General features: G+C 37.5%; 3 non-coding genes across 3 annotated transcripts; all 3 read right to left on the bottom strand.

Moving 5' to 3' along the window:
* Nucleotides 1-11,181: 11,181 nt before the first annotated feature.
* Trnap-ugg (transfer RNA proline (anticodon UGG)) lies at nt 11,182-11,253 on the bottom strand. Its single transcript has one exon. It is a non-coding gene; the product is annotated as a tRNA-Pro (tRNA).
* Nucleotides 11,254-22,233: 10,980 nt separating this feature from the next.
* Nucleotides 22,234-22,305, bottom strand: Trnap-ugg (transfer RNA proline (anticodon UGG)). The gene has a single exon. It is a non-coding gene; the product is annotated as a tRNA-Pro (tRNA).
* Nucleotides 22,306-24,921: 2,616 nt separating this feature from the next.
* Nucleotides 24,922-24,993, bottom strand: Trnap-ugg (transfer RNA proline (anticodon UGG)). The gene has a single exon. It is a non-coding gene; the product is annotated as a tRNA-Pro (tRNA).
* Between the last annotated feature and the right edge of the window lie 2,682 nt (nt 24,994-27,675).

A 27,675-nucleotide genomic window follows, 5' to 3' on the forward strand; every position in this document is an offset into this window, starting at 1 on the left:
AAACTACATACTTTAATTTAAAATTAACATCCAAATACACTCGACTGCCAATCCATCCACCGCAGCTCCATAAACTCGCAAAATCTCAAGCAAGGGTTATATTTCTAATGTCCGGTACAAAAAGTCTTACAAGTCTCTCTACTAGTTCAAGGCAGTCAGAGTCTCCACGAAAAGCCCAACAAGCTAAAAGTAGTAGGCTTAAGTTGTGCCTCACCTCCAAAAACATGAAGCCCAGGGTTCCTAAAATAAATATTTTTTGGTAATACATCCTAAGGAAATTCTTTTGGACCTTTTCCAATAGTAGAATGTACGTTGACTCGTAAGGGATCCAGGCTATCCAGGACGCCTCCAACTTGCTTCTGACCAGAACATTGTAAAAAACTTGTATGGGGCAAGGGAAATGGAATTCTCTGACGTTGCGAGTGACAAAGCCTAATCTACTGAATCTACAGTGGCAAGTGCTTTGATGTGGTCGTGAAATGTTAGCCGCGTATCGAATATGACCGCAAGATCCTTTACTGAGACGACTCTTGTTATTACAAGAGTCTATTGACCCAAGAGTCTATTGGCTCAGGTCCAAGAAAATATTGAGCATGTGTAGGAAATAGGGCTCGATTAAAACTACACACTTGACACTTAGCCGCATTGAAAGTCAGTTTGTTATCCCGACTCCATTGGAACAGAGATGAAACATCCTCCTGCAGCAACTTACAATCCTCCTCCTTCTTAACTCAATATACCAATTTAAGATCGTCGGCGTAGAGTAGACAACGAGCGTTATGGATAACCGAGAGCAGGTCATTGACCATTATTCCAAATAGGAAAGGCCCCAAGATTGAATCTTGGCTGTCACCAGAACGAGTATGGTACGGATCTGGTACGAAGTGGCCATGCTGGTCGTTGCGTACTGCGGTTGATCACGCAGATAACTGGCAAAAATGTTAAGCAAATGTGGATTGAACCCAATAGCGTCTAGTTTGTGTAGGAATACATCGTTATCCATACGGTTGAAGGCTTTTCGGAAATCATAATACAGGACGTCTACCAGGATACCCATATCCAGATGCTCTGAGATGGTGTAAACCAAGGTCAGGTTAGTTTCCACAGACCGTTTCGCTCTGAAACCATGCGGAGTGTTGCACAGGAATAATGGTTTCACTTGTTTCGACAACGTGCCATGGAGTATGGACTCAAACAGCTTTGCTAAAGCTGAACGAAAAGAATACCTTGACTTTGGGATCGGTCTTACCCGTGAAATCTTCCAATGGTGAGGATATGTACTTGTGGAGAGTATGTACCAGATTAAGCATGAAGTGTATTGGACCATTCTAATGCTCTAAACACCCCTTTAAGATATATGCAGGTACCTACGTAGTCTGGACCAACAGCATAGAAGCCCGAAAAACTTACTTTGGTGTTAAGACCCCTTACATTTTGGTGAATTAGATCCAGTGAAGGTTTCGAATCAGGATTCCGAACTAAGTATTACTGGTTGGTTTTTGTCTGACTCCCATTGACGTTGGATTTACGAAATGACCACGATTATCGGGCTACATAGTTGGAAATAAACAGGATTCATACATTGTCGAGGGTACTCCTATTTTGAAAGTCTTGGAGTCCCCTTTGAGCTTAAGTTCGTCGACAGTGCACCATGAATAACAGCAGATATGCCCGTATGTCCTCCGATTGTCAAGCTATATTCCACAGATGGATGAACTTGCGATGCTCCATCGCCCTGAGAGGTTTACACCGTTTTTTACTGCTGGTATCAGTTTTCTGAGATTTATCACGCAGGGGTTGGGAATTGTCGCTTTTGACAGCGGAGGCACTATTATTACTTATCGGCCTGTGTTTATGTTCATGTAGTTTCTGCCTTTTATTCCAAACATTTGCCCCGTTCTCTACCTTATCGTCGACAGGTACCTGATGATGCCAATTCCAACTCACTTAGTCTCTTAGTAACGTGTCAAATTTCTCAGCACAGTCCTTGAGTGCGGTCTGGTATTATATGTAGAGCGGCAGGTTATGTTAATCTACTGCGCTCTAGTTAGATCCATAAATCACCAGTTGGGCTCCCCTATATATTATTACATACAGTTTTAAATGCTTATACCAACATACTATTTATAATAACTTAACCCTCTTTCCATTAAATGCACTGCCTCTAATACATTATCATTACCTTCTAAATTCGTTCATTACCTTCCCTGGCAAAATTGGAAGGAAAAGAAATGAATGAAACAGATATGAATGAAGTTTTGGAAGTTTTCGTCGCCTAGGTCGGTTGATATCAGACCTTGATTTCGCAGAATAAGCCACCCGAAAGGCAACCCTAAAACACATCAATTAGGTATAATGTTAATAATGTACAATTGGTACTTACTGTATAAATCACTAGATGGCGATGAAGATTTATCTGAACCACACTCCTTCCCGACACGAGAGAACGTAGGTATTTTCGTCAAAAGTAACATACGGACGACCGCTGTGGTAGCACGCGGCCAACTGACTGACGAACAATGTGTTGTATCCGCGGGAAGTGCTATATACCCTCGCTATATAGCAAAATATAGCGAATCCATTTCTCGCGTCGGTAATGAAGAAAATGCTTGGACCATACACTTATAAGGCTGTATAGTTTTATTGTTAATTTCTTAGAGTATAATATTATACGATATAAAACATAACTAAATTACTTGTTTACTGAACCAAAAAGAAGTTTTCTATTTTTAGTATCTTAAGGTTCAAATGGAGGTCAAAGTATAGCTTCACGCGATACGTGCAGAGAGGAATGAAAATAGTGGGGGTTAATTGTAAATATAAAGAAAATAACCACCTTTTTAGAATTGTTCATGGCGGGCCCATATACTTTAGGTCCTATGTTACAACCTTGCATTGACAGGTATTCGAAAACACCAACACATTTTTGGTAAATTGCAAATAATACCGATTTGCACGAAATGCGAGAATGACCCTCTGTGCTTTAATAATTTGCTAAATTTAGGTGGTGGTAACTACGCCGCTGCATCTTTTAGCTTTAATATCGCAAGACATCGAATTGGTTATAATATTTGTTAAATATTTAATAAATTTTGTGCAACTCAATTTAGGTTTAGGAATGGTCGTAAAGATAAACACGGGTCGTACCATTTGATCCAGTATTTTGTCAAATGCATCTTTATTGTTAGCTGTCCGAGTTTTCCCAGTCGATCTGTTAAAGCAAATACCGGCACGTTATCTTATGACCCAAAAAGGACGTAAATTAGCTGCACTTTGTCAGCTTCTAATAAAAGTTAACATCTTAACTGGTGTTATCTCATATTTTGTTCGGAATCTTAACTACCTGGCTTCCGTCAGGACGTATTTCTTGAGGTCCTGTGGCTTGAATGACGTGGACGACTATTTAATTTATGTCCATTACTCGAGGCGTTTCGTTTTAATGCGCTCGTTTAACTAGGTGACAGCTTGGTGACAGTCGGGCGCCATCTTGATTATTATCAGCGCATCGACGCGTTCAAAGAAATCGGTAGGTTGCTTCGGTTTTTATGACGGGCTTAAGTAGAAATCGAATAGTACGATTATTTTATCTGAAGGAAGATTTCACTCATTAAACGTATTTTTATGGCATCGATATTAAAGTTTCTAAAAATAGTTACGACTATACTTTAGTTTACTCAGAAAACAAAACTGTTTAAAAGTGTGAAGTGAAGGAAAGATATCTTTGTCAAAGCATTCTGTACTCTGTACTCTCGTAAATAATATTCCATATATACATGGGTCTACCATAGAAAAATGTAACAAAATTTTAATAAAATCTGCTGTAGCCTAATGCAGGCACCTCCTGATAGGTACCTTGACTTACGCTAAGGCATCTGCTCGTAAAACAAATGTCGGCGGGGCGTCAGTAATCTTTAAAACTATTAGAAACAGTTGGAGAAAAACACTTATGTGTCATTTTATTTTATTAGAGCTTATACGCATCTAACTGCTTCTAATTTCCATTAAGCCATCCACCATAATTTACAACATTTATTGCACTCTTCTAATTTCCTATAATAAAGGTATACATAGGAACAATATACGGCTCTCGCGATCCTATTATCTGATCGATAATTCAATCGCGCGGATACGGCCCGCGGGTGACGCTACTACGGTAAGCCATCTCAGTTATTTATGCCGACAATAGTGCTAATGTTATTTTGCAAATTGAGTTGTCGAGTATTTTTATGCAACAGCTAATTTGTTGTGAATTGTAAATATGTAGAGTAGAGGCTTCTTAAACAAGATAAAATTAGTTCTCTATCTAAAATTTGGCTCTGACTTTTCTTATCGTACCTCTACTAAACTTGTTACTAGTAGTTGAAATTATCAACATACAGGATTCTGAAATATAGTCCGGATAAAATATTTTCTTAAGCTTAAGTTTTCCATCGGTAGAAGCATTAGGTAATTCAGAATTTTGTGCACTACATAATTTTAGGATATACTGTTTCAATTTCATAATTTTCATAGCCAAAATTCGGTAATTGTATTAAAATAATCATGAGAACCAGTTGATATTGAATACAAGCTTATAGACAAGTGATACTACTCTAAATGAATAAATAGAATGGGATGTTCCATCGCCGCATAAATAATATATGCTCATAGATATAATTCAGCCCCCGGATATAGGACAAAGCCCCCAATTTGTGGCACTGGGTCACCGGTTAATTACTGGCTCGATTCAATCGATTATTAAACAAGAATTGATATATTAATCTTAATTGTAGGCTCAGATACGTAATGTACTTTTTCATTCCTTATATTCGATAGGTCACCTTTTTTTCTGTCCTGCTTTAAGCTTAGGCAAACCAGAGGGAGTAGTAGTCGCTTTTAGAGTTTGTTCGGAAAGATAAGAGTTGTGGAATGTATTATTTATTGGGCCCCATAAATTTGACGACTTTTCTCTTTCCGCACAGACTCTAGACCTACTCCATCTTTTTCATCTACATTCGGGAATCAAAATTAAATTCGGTACATATGCATTTTCTCGTTTTTTTTATACTTTTCATGTAGGTTGCTTACCTATTGGTGGCTCTAGTTGAGTTGGCTGGAAGCTCTAGTTGAGCTTGGCTAACACTATCGAATCAAACTATCAATTTGAATTTCATCGATACCGTAGATGGTCATCCGATTGTTACATATTCCCAAGGGTGTTATCAGGCATCGATAGTGACCAGTGGGGCAGGAAGCGATTTATTAAAATTTGATCGCTTCATCATACGAACGGGATAAAAAAGGCTTTGTTAGCGTGTGCCGCGGTATGGTGCATGCGCCACAGTAGCCAGTGGGGAGACAGTAATAGAGATACGTTAACGATAGCTCATAGAGCACAAAATAACTTTTAGATATTTATTAGCAGTTTGATACTCTGCGACTATCACTTTTCGTAGAAATTCGATTCGATTCTGCTTAATTTTGATATTTATCAAAATTAATATTATATTAGTTCTTGGAATGCATCGTGTAAGCTTTTACTGTTAGCTCGTAACGTTATAAAAAATACTGTTGTAATTTTTAAGGTAAAACAGTTAATTGAAGTAAATTTGGTACGTTTTAGAACGTTTTTGGTCGAATCTAGTGTTTATTATGATGAAATAACAATACTACCTTAACTTATTTCGTCATAATAAACATTATCGTCGTCCTCGTCATACTCGCATGTCCCAAGCGTTTTTTCGTCTATTCTATCATATTTACACAAGTAAAAGCTTTATTTCAAATATTTGTGATATCACATGTAGACTCTCTCTCACTCTATGTAATTATAAAATTAATTTAAGTTGGGTAATTTCCCTGTTTTCTTACTGTTGCACTGCGTTTTCTGTGTACGACGATATTTGAATTTTACTTTTTACGAAACTTTTTGGAATGTAGTGAGAGTGTAAGTTATGGCAGGTGACACAAACATTGCTGTCTCGCGGTGTTCAGGTGGCGTTATTGAATGCTTCTGGCTTTACTATTACCAACTATTACACAGTATTATTATGTTTCTTATTGTATAAATCTGGGTATAGCGTGATACCTACTCATATTTCAAAAGTACATTATTACAAACCGAGGAATATTTAACTTATAATTTATTTGTTTTACAAGGGATCAAAGTTGTTGTTTAACTCCTCGCGCCCCCCGACACCTGAAGAAGGGAATTTGTTCCAAAACTCGCCAAGCTCGTGGTTCAAAAAGTGGAATCTTGAGCATTGTGAGGGTTTCAATTTCATGACTAACGTATGCTACCGAGTGTAACACAAAAATTGTCACCACACCAACGCGAGGAAAATACTAACTATAAAACATTACAAATTAAATCTAACTGAACGCTATTAAATAATTATCATTAAAAATCATCACTCAAAAGTGTGGATAAAATGCAACTTTCTCATCAGTTTTTGAAGATTAAAGAAAGCCTTTATGAGCTAGTTAAGAAAATGAAGTTTTTGATTTCGTAGGTAACGTCTACAAAAACAGGGCACGACAGGGATTTGAAGTTTGAACCCGGGACCTTTCACACCCAAAGCGAGAATCATACCGCTAGACCATCATGCCTCGTGGCATTTTATTAAAATTGATTGTACACAGTATTGTGGATATTGTACATAGATACGAGTAAGTACATACACATCATGTTTTCTCCAATATGCTCGGAAATGTTCACCTTATTGTACTAAGTGTACTAATACACTAATACTAACCATAGTAGGTACGCGAAGTTTTTTATTATGTTCAAACTTATATTAAAAAAACCGGCCAAGTGCTAGTCGGACTCGAGTTCCGAGGGTTCTGTACATTACCCAATTTTTAACGATGTATTTTTTATATGTGAAACGCGAGTGAATTGCCTTTAAAAAACCCGTAGGGGTCGGATCAAAAACTAAGTAATTAGTCCGACTCACGCTTGACTGCACATTTCTAATAGATCCAGTCATCTATAGATAATGAACTATTTTATTTATTTAAAAAAAAATTTAGACCCAGTAGTTTCGGAGATAAAGGGGGGGGGGGATGGTAATTTTTTGCCTATTTTCTTGAATTACTCCTAAACTGTTTACCCTAAAATTATAAAAAAAATATTATATTTTATTTGATATGTAACATACAGTTTGATAAACTTCATTTTTTAATTTTCTCATTAACCCCCCAAAAGTGGCCTCCAGGTATAAAATTTATTTGTTTACGTTACATGTCCGTCTTTGGGTCACAAACTTATATGTGTACCAAATTTCAACTTAATTGGTCCAGTACTTTCGGAGAAAATAGGCTGTGACAGACGGACAGACAGACGCACGAGTGATCATATAAGGGTTCCGTTTTTTTCCTTTTGAGGTACGGAACCCTAAAAAAAACAATATTGTACGATAATCCATTTACTGAATTGTTTTTTACCCTTTAAGGAGGAAAATTGTTTTTACAGTGATGCTTAAGGGTTCTTAAATAATTAATTAATTGTTTTACCTGATTTCATCGCATATTTGGAGAAAAGCATTATTTATATTAATGCCTCCACAGGAATAGCAATTCGTGGATTCATCTTGTCGTATTGTCGAATCTCATCCTCAATTTGCCATTTCCCGGCCTCTGACGATATACACCCGGTATAAGTACTTTATGTACCTACTATTAAATAATATGTCGTCGTCGATCGATGAAAAGCCTACCAATTTCACGTCATAATCTCATAATATATGATGCCTATACTAAAAGAACGCAGCGTATCGTCACGTATTGTTTTAATTATTTAACGTAGGTAAGTCGGTTTGTTTATGTCTATTTATTTTGATTGAAAGGAAAAAAAACGTTTTTCTTTTTTATGGCTGCCACAACTTTTAATAACCGAAAAGCCTTCTGTGAACCCGATCCGGTATTTAAATTGTATAAATCACATTTAAAGTCCTTACAAAAGTCTTAAGTAAAAACATCAATTTTCAAGCCTTAACAAAAGTAGAAATTCATTAATCGAGCCTAATATCTCATAACATTACACGGTTGTAATAAATATGGGATAAATAAAACGACCAGGTCCACAATCTGGACAAAGTAAGAATAATGAGTCATTAATGAGGGAGAAAACATCCAAGCTCGATATATTACTACCTAATTACCTATACATTTTACTTATCACGCCGACACCGGCGACAGGCGGACGGAAAATGTTTTATTTGCCTTGTCGAAATGTATACGATATTTACAAGTCTATTTAATGAGATTAAAGAGATTATGTTTACGTTACTGTAAACATGTAAAGGGATTATGCTTGGGTCCAACCGATATGTTTGAAACATTTTACACGTATAGGTGCGTTGATGGTGCTCAGAGCATAAAAAGGCCAACTACGGCGTTGCATGAACAAGAGATTTCCTTTGGCAAGATTGGTCCTTAGGACCCAAGGATGGATTTAAGAAGTGGAGCCACCCAGATTTTTGATGCAGATGGGGGGTGGGAGGGTTTTTAAGCGTCTGCGACGTCTGAGGTTATAATTCTTTAAGTTTAGGTTCTAAGTTAAGTTTAGTATCATTTTCGACTAAATAAAAGATGTAGACATAGATTTCATCCAAATCGGTTCAGCGTTTATTGATTTCCCATACAATCCTACACCTTACCTTTCATTTTTAAGGGATTATTTTTGGAATAAAAACTATCGTATGTTCTTCCCCGGGACTTAAACTATCTCTATACCAAATTTTATCTAAACCGGTTCAGCGGTTATTGAATCCCCATACAAATTTCCACCTCCCTTTTTACACCCTTTAGGGATTATTTTTGAGATTAAAAGTATCCTATGTTCTTCCCTGGGACTCAAACCATCTCTATACCAAATTTCAACTAAATTGGTTCAGCAGTTTGAGCGTGAAGAGGAATGAAAAAAAAATGTATTTTTTTCATATTTTATGTGTTTTTACTTCGGAATGGTGCCGGAATGATATCATAAATGAATTTGGCATCCCCGATTTATACAAAAACGATACAAAACTTGGCCCAGTAACTAAAATGATATAGATATCAAGATAAAGTTGAGAGCCCCCCCCCCCCCCCCCCCTAAAACTTAACATCAAAAATCTCGGTGGCTCCACTTTTTAAATCCATCCTTGGGTCCTAAGGACCAATCCTGCCAAAGGAAATCTTTTGTTCATGCACGGTGTTGTTTAGGGCTTCCACCCTCGACTAGTACCCAGGCTGTTCAAAATCTACTCCGTTGGCTCTCTTCGGGCATTATCTAGTAAATATGACATATTATTATTATTAAATGAAAAAGCATTTATTTACATACAATAAATACAGTACGGAAGGCGCAGCGTGGGTAGACCCCCTACAAGGTGGACTGACGACCTGGTAAAGGTCGCGGGAGTCCGCTGGATGCGGGAGGCGCAGGACCGGTCATTGTGGCACTCTTTGGGTGAGGCCTATGTCCAGCAGTGGACGTCCTCTAGCTGATATGATGTGTAGCGAAACGCTACTGGCCGTTTGTAAAAAAATAAAATGCATATTTGCGATTATTTTGAATTCAAATTTTGATAGAATGTTCGAGAAAGAAACGATTGAATTTTTTTTTTGGCAGATGGTTTGTGGATTACTTGTCAAAAAGTCGTTGGTGACCCGGGCTTTTTTTTAAACTAGATTTTCAACGTTTAACGTTTAACCAGTTTGATCATTAATACGAAGTGTCGAAAGTGCGCGTTAATCGACGAGAGGAAAGGCTCCTCGTAGAAAGCTGGCCACCTAAGCCGTGCGTGAGTCGGCGTCCGGAGAGGAGTGGCTCCTCGTAAACTGCTGGCCACCAAAGCCGTGCGTAGGTCAGCGCTGAGCACTGGTGGAGTGAAGAAGCCTCATCGTTATCGTCCGGTCTGCTGCCATACGCGCTCGCCAGGAAGCGAGTGGCTTACCTCGTCGGCCTGCTTGAAGACACCACCTTGTGCGCCATTTGTGCTGTACAAGTAAATTTCCTACCGGCTGCCGGCACCCTTGCGTGTGCCTCCACATTTGCCTCATTTACCTTTTTTCCCCCTGTACCTCAAGACCGAAATACTTGAAAATTTTAGCGTTAGTTTTCCAATTCTAATTTTTATAACCACCTAATTATTTGTTTTGTATTTTTGTGCCATATTTTTGTTTCGCCATTTGTTAATATCTGTGATCCGCATACTTCTTCTTACAAATCGTCAAAATTCAAAAAGCCTCGTTGGACGGGCGGTATAAACAAGCGGTTCAAAATTTAGGTATCATTCGCCAACTTGTCAATCATCATCGTCCATAATATTCGCCACATTAATACATTTTCTTCCTTTCCAGCTAAATTCTCAGCCGTATTCCTTTTTTTTACCTTTCATGTTTACCAACTATGCGGAACGCAGACAATTAGTTTAAAACTATCAAAATTGTGTTTTTAGTGAATTTTGTGAATAATAATTTTTTATACAGGGTGTTACCGGAAATTGATTTTTTTAATTAAAAAGTTTTCAAATTATACGTGTTTAGTGAATTACATTTGTTTTACTGCAGATGATGATGATGATGATGATGATGATGAAATATACAGTGGTACTACTAAAATAAATTAATAACTAGCTTAAATCTAAAATAGGCCCTTAAGGCATTGTACCATTGATGCTGGCGGCATTTCCTCGTTGTATCGTAACCTACGTTGTGCGAGGAAGCCGCTAGCTCTTCGACGGTCAATATTATTATTAAGGTATGAAGGGAGACGACCCATCATGATCGGTTGACTGAAGGGTCTGGCGGTACGGAATGTTCACTAGTTCCTTTCCCTATTAAGAATTTTGAATTGTGTCTTCAGGTGAGGATCTGATGATGAGTACCTGAAGCATTGAGCGTATTTTTATAGTAACTCGTGCTCGTCTCGAAGAAGTGGAACTGCTGATGAAGGGCAAAAAATGATAGCATACCTGCTGTTTTGTGAGTGTGATTCTTTTTTTGTGAAATTTTTTTTTTGATATTGGTAGGTACTTATTTAATTCATTCACTTGAAACACTTGAAATTAAAGATTGTTTACGCTGTTTCTTATATACAATCTCTAATTACACAGATGGTTTGGTATTACGTATAAATTACGTATTTAATTTGTGTGGGTTACTTCGATTCCTTGTTATTCAGAACTTGTTCAAGGCACAAGACAAAACAAAACAGGGCACGACCGGGATTTGAACCCGGGACCTCTCACACCCAAAGCGAGAATCATACCGCTAGACCATCATGCCTCTTATAATGTTTCTGAAATTCAGTCTCCAGACTTGTTAATCGCCTGAAAACAGTTGTTTAAATAAAACAAACATTTTATAGGCGAGATGGAGACGCTTTAATATAGTTTTACTTGAAATCTATACTTTTCTGTAGAAATACGATAGTATACTCTAGGTAATTGTATTAGGTCATTACCTATGAAATTGGCGTTTTGTTCGGAGAATTTCAACGAAACACGAATTTCCATACAATTAATTTTGCGGATATTTTTTTGATGGCTAATTCAAACCAAACAAAATTTTTCCAGTAATTTTTGACACCTTTAAGGTATGTTTTCAATATCTCCATTTCTTGAAAATTGGTACCATTAGAAAAATATAAGTAATTTTAATACTCGAACCGACAGCACATGAAAAGACCTATTTTCAAGGCTTAATTCTGAACACTTAACAATAAAAAATAACAATTAATTGCTGTCAAGCAGTTTGGCGAAATCATATTGTAGTTTTATTGTAATTGTGTATGTACTTTTGTAAAAAAAAAAAAAACTAGGATCAGACTTATATCTATGAACAAAAACGCCAATTTCATAGGTAAGGACCCAATATTATTTAATGTGTGATAAATTTATTTCTGGACTTTAATACCTAAACTAATATGACTCAGATATTAGTAAAGTTGATTAATGATTACCGTACCTAATTACGTAAACTAGGGAGTAAAAACAGGGCACGACCGGGATTTGAACCCGGGACCTCTCACACCCAAAGCGAGAATCATACCGCTAGACCAGCGGTCGGCAACCAGCGGCCCGCGGGCCGCATGCGGCCCGCGAACCTCTCACTTGCGGCCCGCGAGCCTCCCTGGCTATTTTGTATGTAATATTGACAAATGACAATGTCCGATAAAGTCATAAATATTAACAAAGTGCGGCCCGCGTCCACTTCGTTAACTGCTATGTGGCCCTTGGCTGCTAAAAGGTTGCCGACCGCTGCGCTAGACCATCATGCCTGTTGTAATAATGCTGAAATGCATTCTTCAGATCTATTACTTGCCTGAAGAACATCTGTTAAAATAAGGTCAATGAAATTAGTAAAATTTAATCACAAAATGAAGTTTATCTGTCATAATTAAAAAAAAAAAAATTACAAAAAAATTATTGATCTCAAAAAGATAAAATAAACAAGTAATGCCCAAGCCTGTTCACTAATAAGTAATGCAACTATATTGGTACGTCTCCATTATTTATAATATAAGCCAATACAGTTTTATGTTAACAGCATTGACATAGATATCTCAGGACTGGCCTTACGGGCAATAATAATGAGGCATGACAGGGGCCAGTACAGCGGTGTGACACCGCTACAACGCGATTGGTTGATGAGTTCGCATCACGCGCGCGATTGGTTGACGAGTTCGCATCACGCGCGCTATTGGTCGCAACTAGTTGCGTTAGACTGCACGATTTGCTGGAATTCGTGAGTCACACCGCTAAACTAGTACCATTTTTAGTGCCCGTAAGGCCAGTCCATAGATATATACGTTAATGGTTAACAGAAGTTAAAATTACGATTCTATAACACCTAATGTAGCCTTAGGGGCCCTAAGGAGTGGCTACAGATAAAAGTACGAGTAATATTAAGACGAAACAGGAGCTGAGTTTTAAACATTTTAGGTAAATATACCTGTCGCGCTAACGGAAGCGGCACCTAAAAGTAGTGCGATAAGGACAAGGCGAAAAATCCTGCGTAAAAATCTCAAAAATCGAGCTTTCGTACTCCTCTGTTTCCTCCTCCAAAACTTAACCAATCGTAACCAAATTTGGAAATCTAAATGATTATGAAATTATCTGTGTCGGACCGTTTTGCTTTTTTGGCTAATTGATATCAGTTGTGAATGCCACGCCTCTCATTGCGGCATAGTCAATTAGGCCATTTTGGCCATTTTTGAAGGACTCTAGCGCCTTAAAAAACAAAAATATCAAAAAAAGCAAAACGGTCCGACACAGATATTGACAATATTAATCTGTGTTGAAAAAATCATTGCTCTAGCTTCAAAAACCACGGAGGAAAACGAGGAGTACGTTTGTATGGAGAAATGACCACTCCTGTTGGCTCTTAAGCATATCAGATATGCCATTTTCAAACTTCTTTGCCTTGTCTTTTTCTCGGTACCTACATATTTCTTTTGGAGTCCTATCGTCATTTTACGCCAGGCGTATTCTTTTTTGGGTCGCAGCGTGATTATTCGTTATTCAATATTTAAGGTGTAAATTGATAACGGACACCAAGATTACGCTGTAATCCAAAGTACGGATTGGTCTTGGACAATAATAATTTAGGAACATGTTATCGTACTTGCTTTAACCCATGAGTGGTGTAGGTACACGTCAATGTTTCTGCATATTAAGCTGTTAACGGGGGTGTTCAAAATGCTCAACTACAAAGTTGGATTCAGATTATTTTGGACAGCTCGCCCATTTAGTTACTTCTGTTGTGGCCTGTACTTACTACAGCATAGACCGAGAGTGACGTATCTGCTACGTAATCTGTGTATCGGCGCCGGTGGTCGCGTAAAGCGAGCATTGCGCAACCATCATTGTTCGCAGACGTGAAGCTGATGGAGGGCCTCTTAATACGTGCGTAAGTGTTCAGACAATTAACAGATTGTTGCTTGTTATGACCTTTTGTTAAGCTAATGGGCTTTTTAGGGCGGCACTTCATTTGCCCGAGTGAAGATGCGCTGAATATTAGCGTTGGATATCTATCCTCAAATGAACAGGGTGGTCTGTAAAAAAAATTTTTATTTACACTTAGGTACTTTTTATATACAATTCATCTTCTTATGATTTGCTTAATTTATCATTTACAGGATGACTCACGCTAGACCGGGCCGTACCCGGGTCGAGGGGTCCGACATGTCATTTTCTATGACGGCTGATCGGTGATTACGTGGTGCTTTCCATAGAAAACGAAGCGCCGGAAGCTCCGGCCCGGCCCCGGCCCGGTCCAGCGTGAGTCATTTTTAAATTTACTTTAAAATGTTCTCTGTTTCGTAACGTCGAAGAGAAATGTGACGTCCCACGGTCAAAGGTACCTTATGGCGGGTATGGAGTTATGCATACCCCAGTAATCTACAATAAATAAGCTATCGATAACACAAAAGATCAACCTTCTAGGTTGCGTAGTTACAGAGATATGATTTTTTGAAAATAATGTTGTGAAATGAGCAACTTTACGATAGAGAAGTTTTAAGTTTAGCCGCCTAAAAAACTATGTTCCTGAAGTAAGTTACATAGTTGACTACAAATAATAATACCTTATATATCTGAGATTAAAAAAAATATTGCGACTTGTTCTGTAATGCAAATAGAAACTTTTGATATCGACTGATTTATGTGTATACTAACCAATCTCTTGAAAATAAAGTTTTATTTCATTTTTACGATTGATTGCAATGAGCTCTCAAGATTTAAATTTTATCTATTAGAAAACGACACTGACAGACAGTTTAAGCAAAAAACAATACCGATTTAGAGGTGAAAATGTATTTCCTGACTTTTTCATATAAAATCACAAAATTGAATATTTTTACTTTTAATGTGACACACAATCAATTTTTCTGAGCACATATGAAAGAAATTCTGTCATTCAAATGAAATAAATCCTAAAACCCCAACTAAATACTATATTTAACCCCTTATGCCACTTTAAACTTACATAACAATAACAGTATTTGCTCCATACATTTACGAAAAGGTACCTTATGGAAATAAATCTAATAATACATCACTACAAAATATCAATCATATTACAGTTTACCTTTTATGAATAGAAAATATTAATTTACATTAAACTGCCCCAAATTTAATTAGTTCTTCGTCATAATAATCTTAAAAAAGACCAATAATTTGTATGTAATGAAAAGGTACCTTGTGGTCAAGTTACATGATGAGGCATGATGATGATGGAACAGTTAGGATAAACTAATAATATTTTGGGGTTAAGATGGTATAAATCGTCTATTTCTTATCAATAATATATTTCGGTTGCTATTGAAGATAAGCGGCATTGAGGTTCAATGACCTCAGATATTCCATAAGGTAATGCGTCGGGTATTGGCATTTTTCAGCAAACCAATGGCTGATTTACTGCATGCGACCAAACCAAATGAAGATTATTCTAGTTAAGAAAGACTTGACGAGAGTAACTTTGGTATTAATAGCAATCTACTTGGATTTGTGATGTCGGTCTATGTACGGTTATAATATTTGCGAGGCGCCCCAACCAGAACTGAAATTATCAAATTAGTTTTGCAGAATGCTAATACAGTTACCAATCTACCAAACTTCTTTTCCCGTATTGACTAGTTTTTTTGGGAATTTTCAATATTTTTTCCATAAGGTACCTTTTCTACTAAACTCTGAGACGACATTACTAGGCTTATAACTAACTTATAACAAAAATAAAAACAGGTAAACAAACGTTACGCATTAAGGTTTCAGATCACACAATAAAAAAAAATTGAGCATTTTTTCACCTCTTTACAAAACATTTCATATCTCCGAAACTAGAAACCCTCATAAGGTACCTTTTCCCGTGGAACGTCACAAATAGTATAACCACATCATGTTAAGTAGTGGACAACTATTTTTTGCCTCAAATTTTCATTGATTTAACTAAATATTATCTATTATATTACGATGGCTAAAAAAGCTTTTAACACAAAAAAGTGCCTATTTAAAGCTCGAATATCAGGCAATATACGCATAAGGCTCATAAAAGTGTACATCTGGAGCATAGCACTGTACGTTAGCGAAACGTGGACACTGAGGCAACGTGATAGGGAAAGGCTGGAGGCTTTTGAGATGTGGTGCTGGAGTCGAATGGCAAAGGTCAGTTGGACGGAGAAGAAAACAAACGAAGAGGTTTTACGCATGGTAGGAGATGAGAGGAGTTTGTAGAGGACCATAGAAAACAGAAGAGGAAATATGCTTGGACACCTGCTACGATACGACGAATTTATCAAAAACATAATTGAAGGGAGAGTTGAGGCAACGAGACGGAAGGGGAAACCAAGGAGAACGTACATATCGTACGAACGTACATCAAGTAAAGGAAAAGCTCAACGTCGTGTCGTATCAGGCTGTCAAGGAGAAGGCAGAGGACCGACATGCATGGAAATCGCTCCACCGACAAGAGTCTAACTCTTAAATAAATGATGATGATGATTACATTACAAAGTGTTTCAAAGTCATTATTTGCCCCCTTTCACGTTTCATACACTTATCATTAAGACAAGTCAAGATATTACGCACACACTCGACATTTGCCACCTAATTAAGTCACAGCTTCGTGAAATGACAATACGATAGAAATCCCATCGTAGATCGAACTCCCACGATACATTTCTGAAACGCACCGTTTACCAGCTACCGTTTTCCACAGCCATGTCCTTATTTGAAAGTAACTAAAGTTTCAAATCGTTTGTTCGCTTGTTCATTGGTTGTGGTGGTAAAGTGGTGGTGTGTATAACGAGTTGCGGTGTTTTCAAATCAAAGTTGATCGGTTACGTGGCGCGCCACAGGTTTATGGCCTGTGCGAATTGGATGGCGGAACGACACAAATAGATCACCCCAAATGTAAAAGGATTGCAATTGCGCTTGCGTTTTGATGCGACCAGTGCACTGAAATGGTAATACTGTCGCCGAGTGTCGCTGTATCAAAGCTTGTTGTTGCTTAGCTTAGGACAGTGGTTAGGAACCCTCAATTTGAAATGATTTTAAGTGAACAATACAAGCAAGCGTAATAGTAGATTGTTAACCAAGGGTTGAAAGGCATCCATTTCTGTCGAGGTAGTTTGGCGCTCGAACGCAGTGAGAGCGCCAATAGTCCGAGACGGAAATGGTGCCTTTCACCCGAGTTAAACACTCTACTTTTCGTATCGAATGCGAGGAAACCAAACAAGACAAGGCAATTTCGCAAAATCAGTAATTGAAGTACCCAATAGACCTACGGCCATGATTTTTTTCCTCAGGACTTACTTGCAATCGGAGACTTTACATGTGTGAAGATTAATACCCCTAGCGAAAATAATTTAGATTGCAATATTTACGAAAACACATTTTTAACAAACTGCAGTCATTTTAAAATGATTTGTTCATTATAGTATGAAAATAAGGGGGATTGCCTCTTACTTTTTAATTTTAAGTATACTTTTTCGTTCTAAAAGCCGCAACAGACTACCGGACCGCACCGCGACTTTGGTGCGCCGCACCACGTAATAACATAATAAAAGTATTTTAAATATTAAATAACAATTTAATTAATAATATAAGAAATTTTTATTTTGTATTTTATTTTCATGAATATAGTGCTAAATAACTTTAATAACCAATTTAATATCGTACAAACGTTTAACTGTGGCTGTATAAGATTACTGCCTTTGCTCATTTACGCAAGTGTAAGGTTTAAAAAAATATTTTTGGTGTATTCCTTTTGGTTCCCGCCTTATGAAATCGAGTAAATAGAATTCAACGAAAGAAATCAAGAATAATTTGTTTTTAACAATTTACTTACATCATTTTTTATAAAAAAAGGATCAACGTGGGATTAGTAAAATTAAACAATTACCAATTGCTACAGGCGAGGAAATAAAGACACTATTTTTCCATTTTGTTTCCGCCCAGTTGTTCGTGGGACGGGGACGCAGAGGAGTACACCACTTTTCTGCGCTAGAGCATAAACGTATCACTTTCTGCGCACCTTTTAGAACAACAACGACCCACTTTCAGAGCATGAGATATGAAAATACAATTTACAGTACATATGGTCCTATTTTCCCGCACTAGTGCGTAAAATAGCACTTTTCGTGCGTATGTCAAAAGTTTAAAGGGCCATATGTACTGTAAAACGTTGTACGATACACGTGCGAATAGGTAATTCGCAACTCGTGTCGATTTAAAACACTCCCTTCGGTCGTGTTTTGATTTATCGCCACTCGTTTCGAATTTCCTCTTTTCCGCACTTGTATCGTAAATAACTATTAGGTACCAGCTTTAATACCATTACTGGTCTATACCATGGGAATTTCAGGTTCGGAACCAATTCAGTACAAAATTTCTGCTGTTCACTTACGGTTACCAATGAGCTAGAGTCTAGTTTCCAAAAGGTACAATTATTAAACAAAGATCTATAAGAATTTATATGCCCGAATGGTTAATACAAACAAGCGCCCTACGGCTGACCGGATAGTAAGCGGACACTGTAGCATTGCTGCGCTTACAAATATCTATCTTTCTATTATATAACAAGAGGATTCAATTTTAGCGGTATAATAAAATGAACCTCAAGGGGTTTATGCGTCGTTGGACTAAAAGTAAATATGGCGATGTATAAAAATGTCTACTTGCATAAGTTCGTGCGTATATAATTTCGACGAAGTATAAAAATGTGCATCTGTACATTAGACCAAATATAAATATGTTGCGGCACTAGACTAAAAGTAAATATGACGATGTATAAAAATGTCCGAATAAACTTTTAGACTTATAATTTTGGAGGAGAAACAATGAATAAAATATTTTTATTTTAAGTGTAAGCAGAGCAATTTGGTTTAGTAGTTTTGTTAAAGATAATTAATAAATATATTTTCAAATGTTCTCAGTTTTTTTTTTATAATTTATAGATAAATGTTTGTCTGTTTAGAATTCAGCTTGTTTGTTGATCGCTTATCTATTAGCTTGTTCATATTTATTGAATATTATTCGTTTTAATTTAAGAACTAGATGTTACGAGGGGATGAATTTGTTCCGTATATGTATTATTATAATCCTGGACCTATGTAAAGAAAGTAGTCATTTTTATATTCCGACTTGATAAGACTTAGACATTTGTATACTTTGAAAGTAGTCATTTTTATATTCCGACTTGATAAGACTTAAACATTTTGAAGTATTGGCTTTCTAATACTCGGACCAATTTTTATTTTATATGTAGACATTTTTATACATCGCCATATTTACTTTTAGTCCAACGACGCATAAACCGATGATGATGATTATGTAAACAGGTGATTGTAAGGCGATATACGTTTCTAAAGACTATTACCTGTCGATGCTTTTCCAAGAGGCATGATGGAGCGGTATGATTCTCGCTTTGGGTGTGAGAGGTCCCGGGTTCAAATCCCGGTCGTGCCCTGTTTTTAATGTGTAGGTACGTTGCGTATTTAGCAGTTAGTCAATATGTACGTAAGTACCTACTTAATAGTGTAAGGCAATTATTTTACTATTTACTTACCTACAAATAGGAACATATACCGGGTGTGGCCTGTAATAAGAGCAAAAAATTTAACTGTAGGCTGTACTCCTCATACTGACCAACATTTGTTCAGCAACTTTTAAAAATAACTTGTGGTTTGATTTTTAATACACTTTAAAGTTTATTCTAAGATGCAATGTATAACGAATTTTGTTATCTTTAAGGCGTGACAAGCAACGTGAATCACAATGATATGGCGTGGCGATGGCGTCCATTGAAGATAATATTTATATTCTATGAAAAATAGGGACTCTAAATACTTCATAATTTTTAAAAGTTGTTGAACAAGAATGTCATCGTTTGAGGAGTACAATCTATGTTTTAATTATTTGCTCGTGTTACAGGCCACACCCGGTATAATACCTAATATGCGTTTTAACTAGGCTTCATATTAAGTTGATGTAGTAGAGCAGTGTGTTGTTCGTTCTAGTATACCTAAATAATATCATTAATGAAACAAATTTTATTTTTATTTCACAGGAATACTTATGTTTATGAATGTAGAGAATCTCCTTCTGGCGTACCTTCGCGGCCTCTAAAATCAAATTTAAGATGAATATTTTCCAAGAACAAACCTTAAAAGTTCCTGTATTCTTTTGAAAATATCCTTTATTCAGCACTAAATATGTAAGTTATTTTGTGTAAGTGTAGTAAAAAATCATTGGGTTGGTGCCATATCATTTCAGCTGAAACATTGGAAGCTTTCAATATGGAATAGAATATCGTACGGCAGTTTGTTTCAAATTGACCATTTGTATTGTTTAACACATTAAACATGATGCCAAATTACCCTCTCATGTTACGTCACTTAATTGTAACGTCTTAAGGACGTATCGTCTTAATCTGTAAGTTTTGAATTTAAATTTAATTCTAAAGGAAATAAGGTCGCTTTTGTAACTTTAAACTTGTCATAGAAACGAGGTTTTGAAGACTACAGTCTATTTGGATGTAAGCCATACTGACACGGTACTTGCATATGCCAATTGCACCTACTCCAGTGCAATAATCCTTCAAACTGAAACTGAGCTCTAACGCGATGTTATAAGATAGAGTTTTATATTGAAGTTGTATTGTGTGTGAAGCGTTTTTCAAATGTTTTTCATTGAGCCTATGCGGTCTGTGAACTTTGTCGAAGTCTATTTATATAGAGCTGGTGGCACAAGAGGTTCTTTAAACGCTGCTTAGTTAATAAATTCGTTCATTACCTACGTAACAAAAACATATTTTTAAACATTGTAAACTATCAGAAAAAAACATTGTAGAACCGAAATACTTCATAAAATTATCTGAAAGAAGAAATCTCTGACACTTCAAAGGAGATCATGTCTTTATTTTCAGTAGACTTATTTTTTTTTAACACCTCGATATTCAAAAGGTTAGGTAAGTACCTTCTTGTCTACCTACTCGCATAAATATGTTATTTATCATGCGATAGAGATAGAAATAACCTAAACCTTAATCACCTGTCAAAGTGCTTATGATCCTGAAAATATTTACTACAGCCAGTGAACGACCTGAACTATTATAACATACTTAACCCTTTCACTGCCTTCAAATCTCCAGCTTAAACCGAGACTAGTCCGTGCCGCCGGCCTTTCGTCAGCGAGCTGCAATTTTGGCAGGGTTCCTTATTGCACCGACGGAACCCCAAATTGCTCACCGAGACGCTTTATAATAACTCATACGATGTTTGCACATTGCGAGGAAATGTCATATGTGTTGCTGGTGAGTGGTGAATAGGGAATTGGTGAAATGGCTGTGTCACTTTGGCTGCTTTGATGTCGGATCATAGAAAAAAAAACTGCAACGGCACGAACGTATGATATTATAATTTATTTGTCATTTATACTTATTCAAAGGGTAAAATTAAAAATTGGCGAGACGTACCGTTTGGAGATTCGTCTTAGGTTAAGTACATCCGCTTAGCATAAAAAAATGCTTTTTTTACACCGGGTAAATGGTGAAATTAAAAATCCACAATTACATTTTTATTCAACAACCGGGATCAGTAAAACCTGAGCATTTTTTTTAACTTACTTTTTTTTAAATTTAAATTAGGTTGATTATGACAAAACATGATACAGATTTGAACCCGGGACCTGTCACACCCAAAGCGAGAATCATACCACAAGTCAATTGCTTCAACTCACATCTCTCACTTTGGTACTTAATTTTAAACTAAACAATAAAATTGTATAAATATAATGAAATTCTGTCGATAATGACTAATGATAATGACAAGGCGTGAGGCGATGGAATCAAATACCGGTCATGCTTGAAAGCAAATGGACATTTCAAAAAAGGGCAAAATTTCCAAAATACCGCGACAAGGTATTTATTTCCTTTGTGTTTCCGTGTAATTGTCGTCGTCTACATTCGCGGACTTTATTACCCATATCAAGTCGTGGATGCCATTTCGTCTGATAATGCGTTGTCTGCCATGACTCATTATTAACTAATATACTGAATACTGAATACTGAATACAGCCGAGACAAATGTAACGACGCCTAACTATCCGTATTTGCCTAAATGCCTAGGATGCTGGATAGAAATACACTTCAAAACATTAACTTTTATCCTTTGTTAATCGGATAAAATACAAAGCATTTTTGAACAAAAAACCACTCGATTTACCACCTCCTTTGTGTAACGCGCATCGCATTTTCATTTCAAAAACAGGGCACGACCGGGATTTGAACCCGGGACCTCTCACACCCAAAGCGAGAATCATACCGCTAGACCATCATGCCTCTTGTGAGAAGACTTCAAATAAAAACTCAAAATGAGAGTTGGATTTCAGGCGATCCACCTGTTTAAACAAGAAAATTCAATATTTTGCGGACACAACTCCTTAACTAAGTAATATATTATAATACTACTCGTACTTATGTTATGAAAAATGTAGAAAATAGACAGAACTTTACCAGGAATTCCAATTCAGAATTAGCTAAACAGAAATATTTTTGTTTCAAGGCAAAACCTGAGACCTGAAGAAGGCAACAGTATACCTTAGATAAGGAAGTGGCGAACGTATACTAGGGCGTATATATACAGGATGATTCATGAGACGTGAGCAGGACTAATACTGCACACTCAGTAACTGATAATTTATTTATTTATTTATTTATTTATTTATAGGTTCACCAACAGTTATTACATTGAAGCTTACATCTATACAAACAATGACAACATGCTGAATGTATAACTAATTACTGGTAAACACCACATGCAAGTAATTAAAAAAAGCAAAGTCAACAACAGAGCCGGCACATTTAAACACCTTATTATTGTAGAATAAGGAGCAAAGCCCAACCATGATGTCAACTGGTTAAGTGAATAAACTAGATAAATATGGAATTAAAACTAAATATATTAATTACTAGTGAATAAATTTCTAATTTTGGTCAGAGAGTCAAAGTGAATATCGAATCTGTTGCTATATTTATTGATTAAATTGCTCAGGCGTGGTACCGGGGAGTTTGACCCTAACACAGTTCGGCGCTTAGGGCGAGACAGTGGTTTGATAGCAAAACGCGGTGTTCTTCTAGGCACTGAGAATCGAAAGCTACTCAAAAGTTGTGGACAATCTATGTTATTTCTTAAAAGCTTAGTGAGAAATTTTAAATCCAGTAGATCTCTACGGTTCTCAAGGGATAACATTTTAAAATGTTTTAACCTATCCTTATAAGAGAAAGATCTATTCGCAAGACCTACCGATCGAGACAAGTGCCACATAAATCTTTTTTGCAATCTTTCAATCCGAAGACAATGAGTTGCATAATGTGGTCGCCAGACGATACTACCATACTCTAAGTGACTGCGTACTAGACTATAACAGAGAAGTTTTTTGGTTTGTATCTTACGAAATACCTTTCCGTTTCTTATGACAAATCCTAACATACATGAAGCTTTTTTTACTATTGCATCGATGTGAGGAACGAACGTGAGTTTTGTGTCAAAAATAATTCCCAGGTCACGTATGGTTTGCACTTTAGGAAGACATTCGCCAGCAATATGATATGATGAAGAAACTGTATTGATTTTACGAGTAAAACTAATAGACGAGCATTTTTTGGCATAATTGATCGATCACCGTCGTATTTAGGAGAAACAACCACACTTTTTCCTATTTTTTTAACTTTTAGGTGAGAGCAAATTTAATTCTCAACCATCATGGTCACCCTACAGTACCTAATTAATAAACATAAAACCTCTTTAACCGTAATGCCATTTTGATTACGAAGAAAATAAACTGTCAAACTTGAGTGAGATACGAGTTTTCAAAAGTAATCAGACCGTGATGACAGTGATGAGTTGATGACATTCAATTTGACACCGAATATCGGTAGCTTAGTATTCTAATTTTAGGGTGACCATGCATGTCGTAAAAAAATTAATAACTTTTTTTTTCAACACGACTAGAAAATTGACGTTAACCTCACTAATACTGAAACTAAACAGTTGCTTATAATTAACGATATGCGCAGTGTTAGTCCTGCTCACGTCTCCTGAATCATCCTGTATATTCCGGGCGGGAGAAGTTAAATTTTCTCGAGATCAAAAGGATCCTGCAGCTGTTCGAAGCTAGACCAACAATTGTAGTAGGTGGCGATCACAATATATCATGAATGGTAGCAGTGATAAAGAGGGGTCTCTATTGTTTCCCAAATAGTTTTAAGCCATAATGTAGGTATTGTTTGTCCGAATTTTCGTTAGTCATAATTGGTTTTTCTCAGAAACGCGTAACTTTTCAGGTTTGCCATAAAACAAACCTAACCTAACCTAACCTATCTATAGAATAACCTTACGAAAATCCTGAAAGTTAACGGTTTCAGTTTTATGACTAACGATAATATGACAAACAATACATTATGACTTAAAACTTTATGGGAAACAAAGGGACCCCGATAAAGAGGCTTCGGAGCCGATCATAGCCCCTACAAAAAAGAAGAAGCGAAAGAAGGAACTGCCGGCCGTTGCCGCGGGCGAGGCCGCCGAGGCCTTCGGCTCCCTCGCTTCCTTTTCGCGGGCGAATTGGAAGGAGCCGTAGATTTGCGGCCCCTGCACTAACGGCCCAATTCGAACTTTAAGATACATCAAGATCTAGGAACGATTTCTTCAAACAAAAACGTCACTTTTGATACTGACACATCTAATCCATATCGTTTCTAGATCTATTAATTGACGTATCTTAAAGTTCTACTAGGGCAGTAAGTCATTAAGATTCGTTTGTTTGTATTAAGAGCTGGGGTTGTCGGTGGAGCGATTTCCAAGTATCTATATTCTATGTCTTCTCTTTGAACGCTTAAATTACGTTCTAATCAGAAGTAAATGAGCGTAATTAATACAAGGAATACACTAAAAAAGGGCACGACCGGGATTTGAACCCGGGACCTCTCACACCCAAAGCGAGAATCATACCGCTAGACCATCATGCCTCATGTCAGTTGCTTCCAACAAAGTCTACATTTTCAGTTTGTTAATTATAAGATTATAAGACATTTGTGTAAATATTGAAATTAAATGCGTAACTACGTTGCGCCTTCAAATTCGTAAATTATTTGTAAAACGTATGCAATCGGTACCAAAAATTGTCGGTGGATCTTACAGAGATAGCCAGTGCAATCAACATCATCACCACCAGCATATATTCCTCTTATTGCTGGGCTCAAGTCTCCTCTCAGTATTTAAAGAGGGTACGAGTAAAGCTCCCACGCTATCCCAATGGGCACCAGGTTTCAGATTCTTTAGGGATACCAACCTTTCGTTATTTACTAACGAACGATAGATTTTATACTAACTTGTACAATAAAACTAATGTTTAGTCGAAGTAAGTAAAGTGTTGTTACGGTGTATTTATTACCAAGATGGGGTATAAATGAATCGGCAGGTATGTACTGTACTACTGAGGTATGTATGTAAATGACTGCGACTTCTTGCGGATTCATTTGGTTGGTGTGTGGCCTTCCGGGAATTTGTTGGTTATGGGTTACTGATTAAAATGACGCTCTTTGTTCTATATTGTTTGTTTTACTTGTTTTAACGTAATTGGGACTTTTGTGAAACGGGAGGGTTATCTAACGGCAGCATTACGATACGTTCCACGCGTGTTAAAAGAGAAAGAAGGCTATTTTCAGAGTTAACACGATGTAAGTTCGCCATTAATATAGCTCTGAGAATTATTCCCAAGCTATTCCGTGAATATTGATGGTCTCTTTGTTTAACGTGGAGAATATTCTGCTATATTGTATCTGTAGCAAGGTTGCCGAAGATAATACCCCGTAGTAATGTAATGTGTAGTAATTTATCGTCTATTCTGTGGTGCAGCATCTTACCGCTCACTGAGCGTGCGCGCGCATACAACACACGATTAGCAACATGCCCCTCGATGTTATACGCTACGGAACGCAAGCCACGTTGTTTCCGATATTTCAACAATTTAAACCGCGCCGACAACGCAGCTGAAGCTGTTGAAACTGTCCTAGAAAAGAATCGGTAATGAAGAATTTAAATGTATGCGAGACTGCAAAAGTGCCGCTAGAATAGCTCGGGAAGGAACAAATGATTTCTCACATGTTACTACATGGTACTAACCATAAAATTAAATAAATGGCGGGCATACAGCTACACTTCATTTCTGGACATTCATTTTTGTTTCTATACCTCTAATAGGCGTCGTGGAGGTGGAAAGCGGCGTACAAATAAATGTTTAGCGTATGAGATTCCAGTAACTTCTTTATCTACGGCAATAATAATATTATTCTCAAAAATTTCCGGCATTGGTTCATTGTTTATGACAAAAACTTAAAAAAATTGAAACGCTCAAATTTAAAAGTAGCTTTCGGTCCAACCGAAGATGATGACGATACGCGTAGAGAGGATCGCGACTTCTTAATCTGTATTTGAAGTAGCATAAGTGTTTTAGACAAAAATAAACTTGCATTTTTTTATGAAATATGTCGATTAATCGTATACTAATGTTAAATGGAGCAGGTACAGGAGCAGAGCACGAAGGCGATTCCATTGCAAAGAGGCGTAAGGCAGGGAGACGTTATCTCTCCGAAACTGTTTACTGCCGTAATGGAAGACGCCTTCAAGCTCCTGGAATGGCAAGGACTTGGCATCAACATCAACGGCGAATACATCACTCACCTTCGGTTTGCCGACGATATCGTAGTCATTGCAAAGTCGGTGGAGGAACTCAGCATGATGCTCGATGACCTCAACCGAATTTCACAACGGGTGGGCTTGAAAATGAACATGGACAAGACGAAACTTATGTCAAATGCCAATGTTGTGCCCATCCCAGTCTCTGTTGGGAACTCGGTACTCGAAGTTATTGACTCGTACATCTACCTAGGACAAGTAGTCCAATTAGGTAGGTCCAACTTCGAGAAAGAGGTCAACCGCCGAATCCAACTCGGTTGGGCAGCGTTCGGGAAACTAATATATATGGGCGTAATGTCTTTTCGTCCGACATACCTCAGTGCCTCAAGACGAAAGTCTTTAATCAATGTGTGTTACCAGTGATGACTTACGGCTCCGAAACGTGGTCTTTCACTATCAGCCTCATCTCAAAACTTAAAGTCGCTCAACGAGCTATGGAGAGGGCTATGCTCGGAGTTTCTCTGCGTGATCGAATCAGAAATGAGGAGATCCGCAGACAAACTAAATTCACCGACATAGCCCACCGGATTACAACAAAACAAGAAAACAAGTCTAGCAGATGTCATTTCGAAGTTTGATGCAGCCCAGGTCACTATAACCGAGTTACGCAACGAAGTCATCAGTTTGCGACACAGTGCCCTTACTCGGTCGGCGGCGTCGAATTTCAAGTGCGATGACCGGCAAGCCACGAGCGCCGAGTCGGTCAGTTTGCGAGTTGCTGACACTGTAAAATGTGTCGCATCAGCTGTGTTGCCGCCCGCGAGCCTTCCGCGCGCGCGCCCTCCCCCCCGCCTCCTCCAAATCACGTCATCGTGTTTACGCGGATGTCGTCGCCGGTCCGAAAGTCGCACCGAACCGGGTTAGTGTACCTGTAAAGGGTACTGAAGATCGAGCGGCTCCCAAGGAGAAGCTCCCTGTTACCAGTGTGGATGAGGAGGATTTCACAGTGGTAC

Source organism: Cydia splendana, chromosome 10, assembly GCF_910591565.1.
Source record: "Cydia splendana chromosome 10, ilCydSple1.2, whole genome shotgun sequence".
In the NCBI taxonomy this organism is placed as follows: domain Eukaryota; kingdom Metazoa; phylum Arthropoda; class Insecta; order Lepidoptera; family Tortricidae; genus Cydia; species Cydia splendana.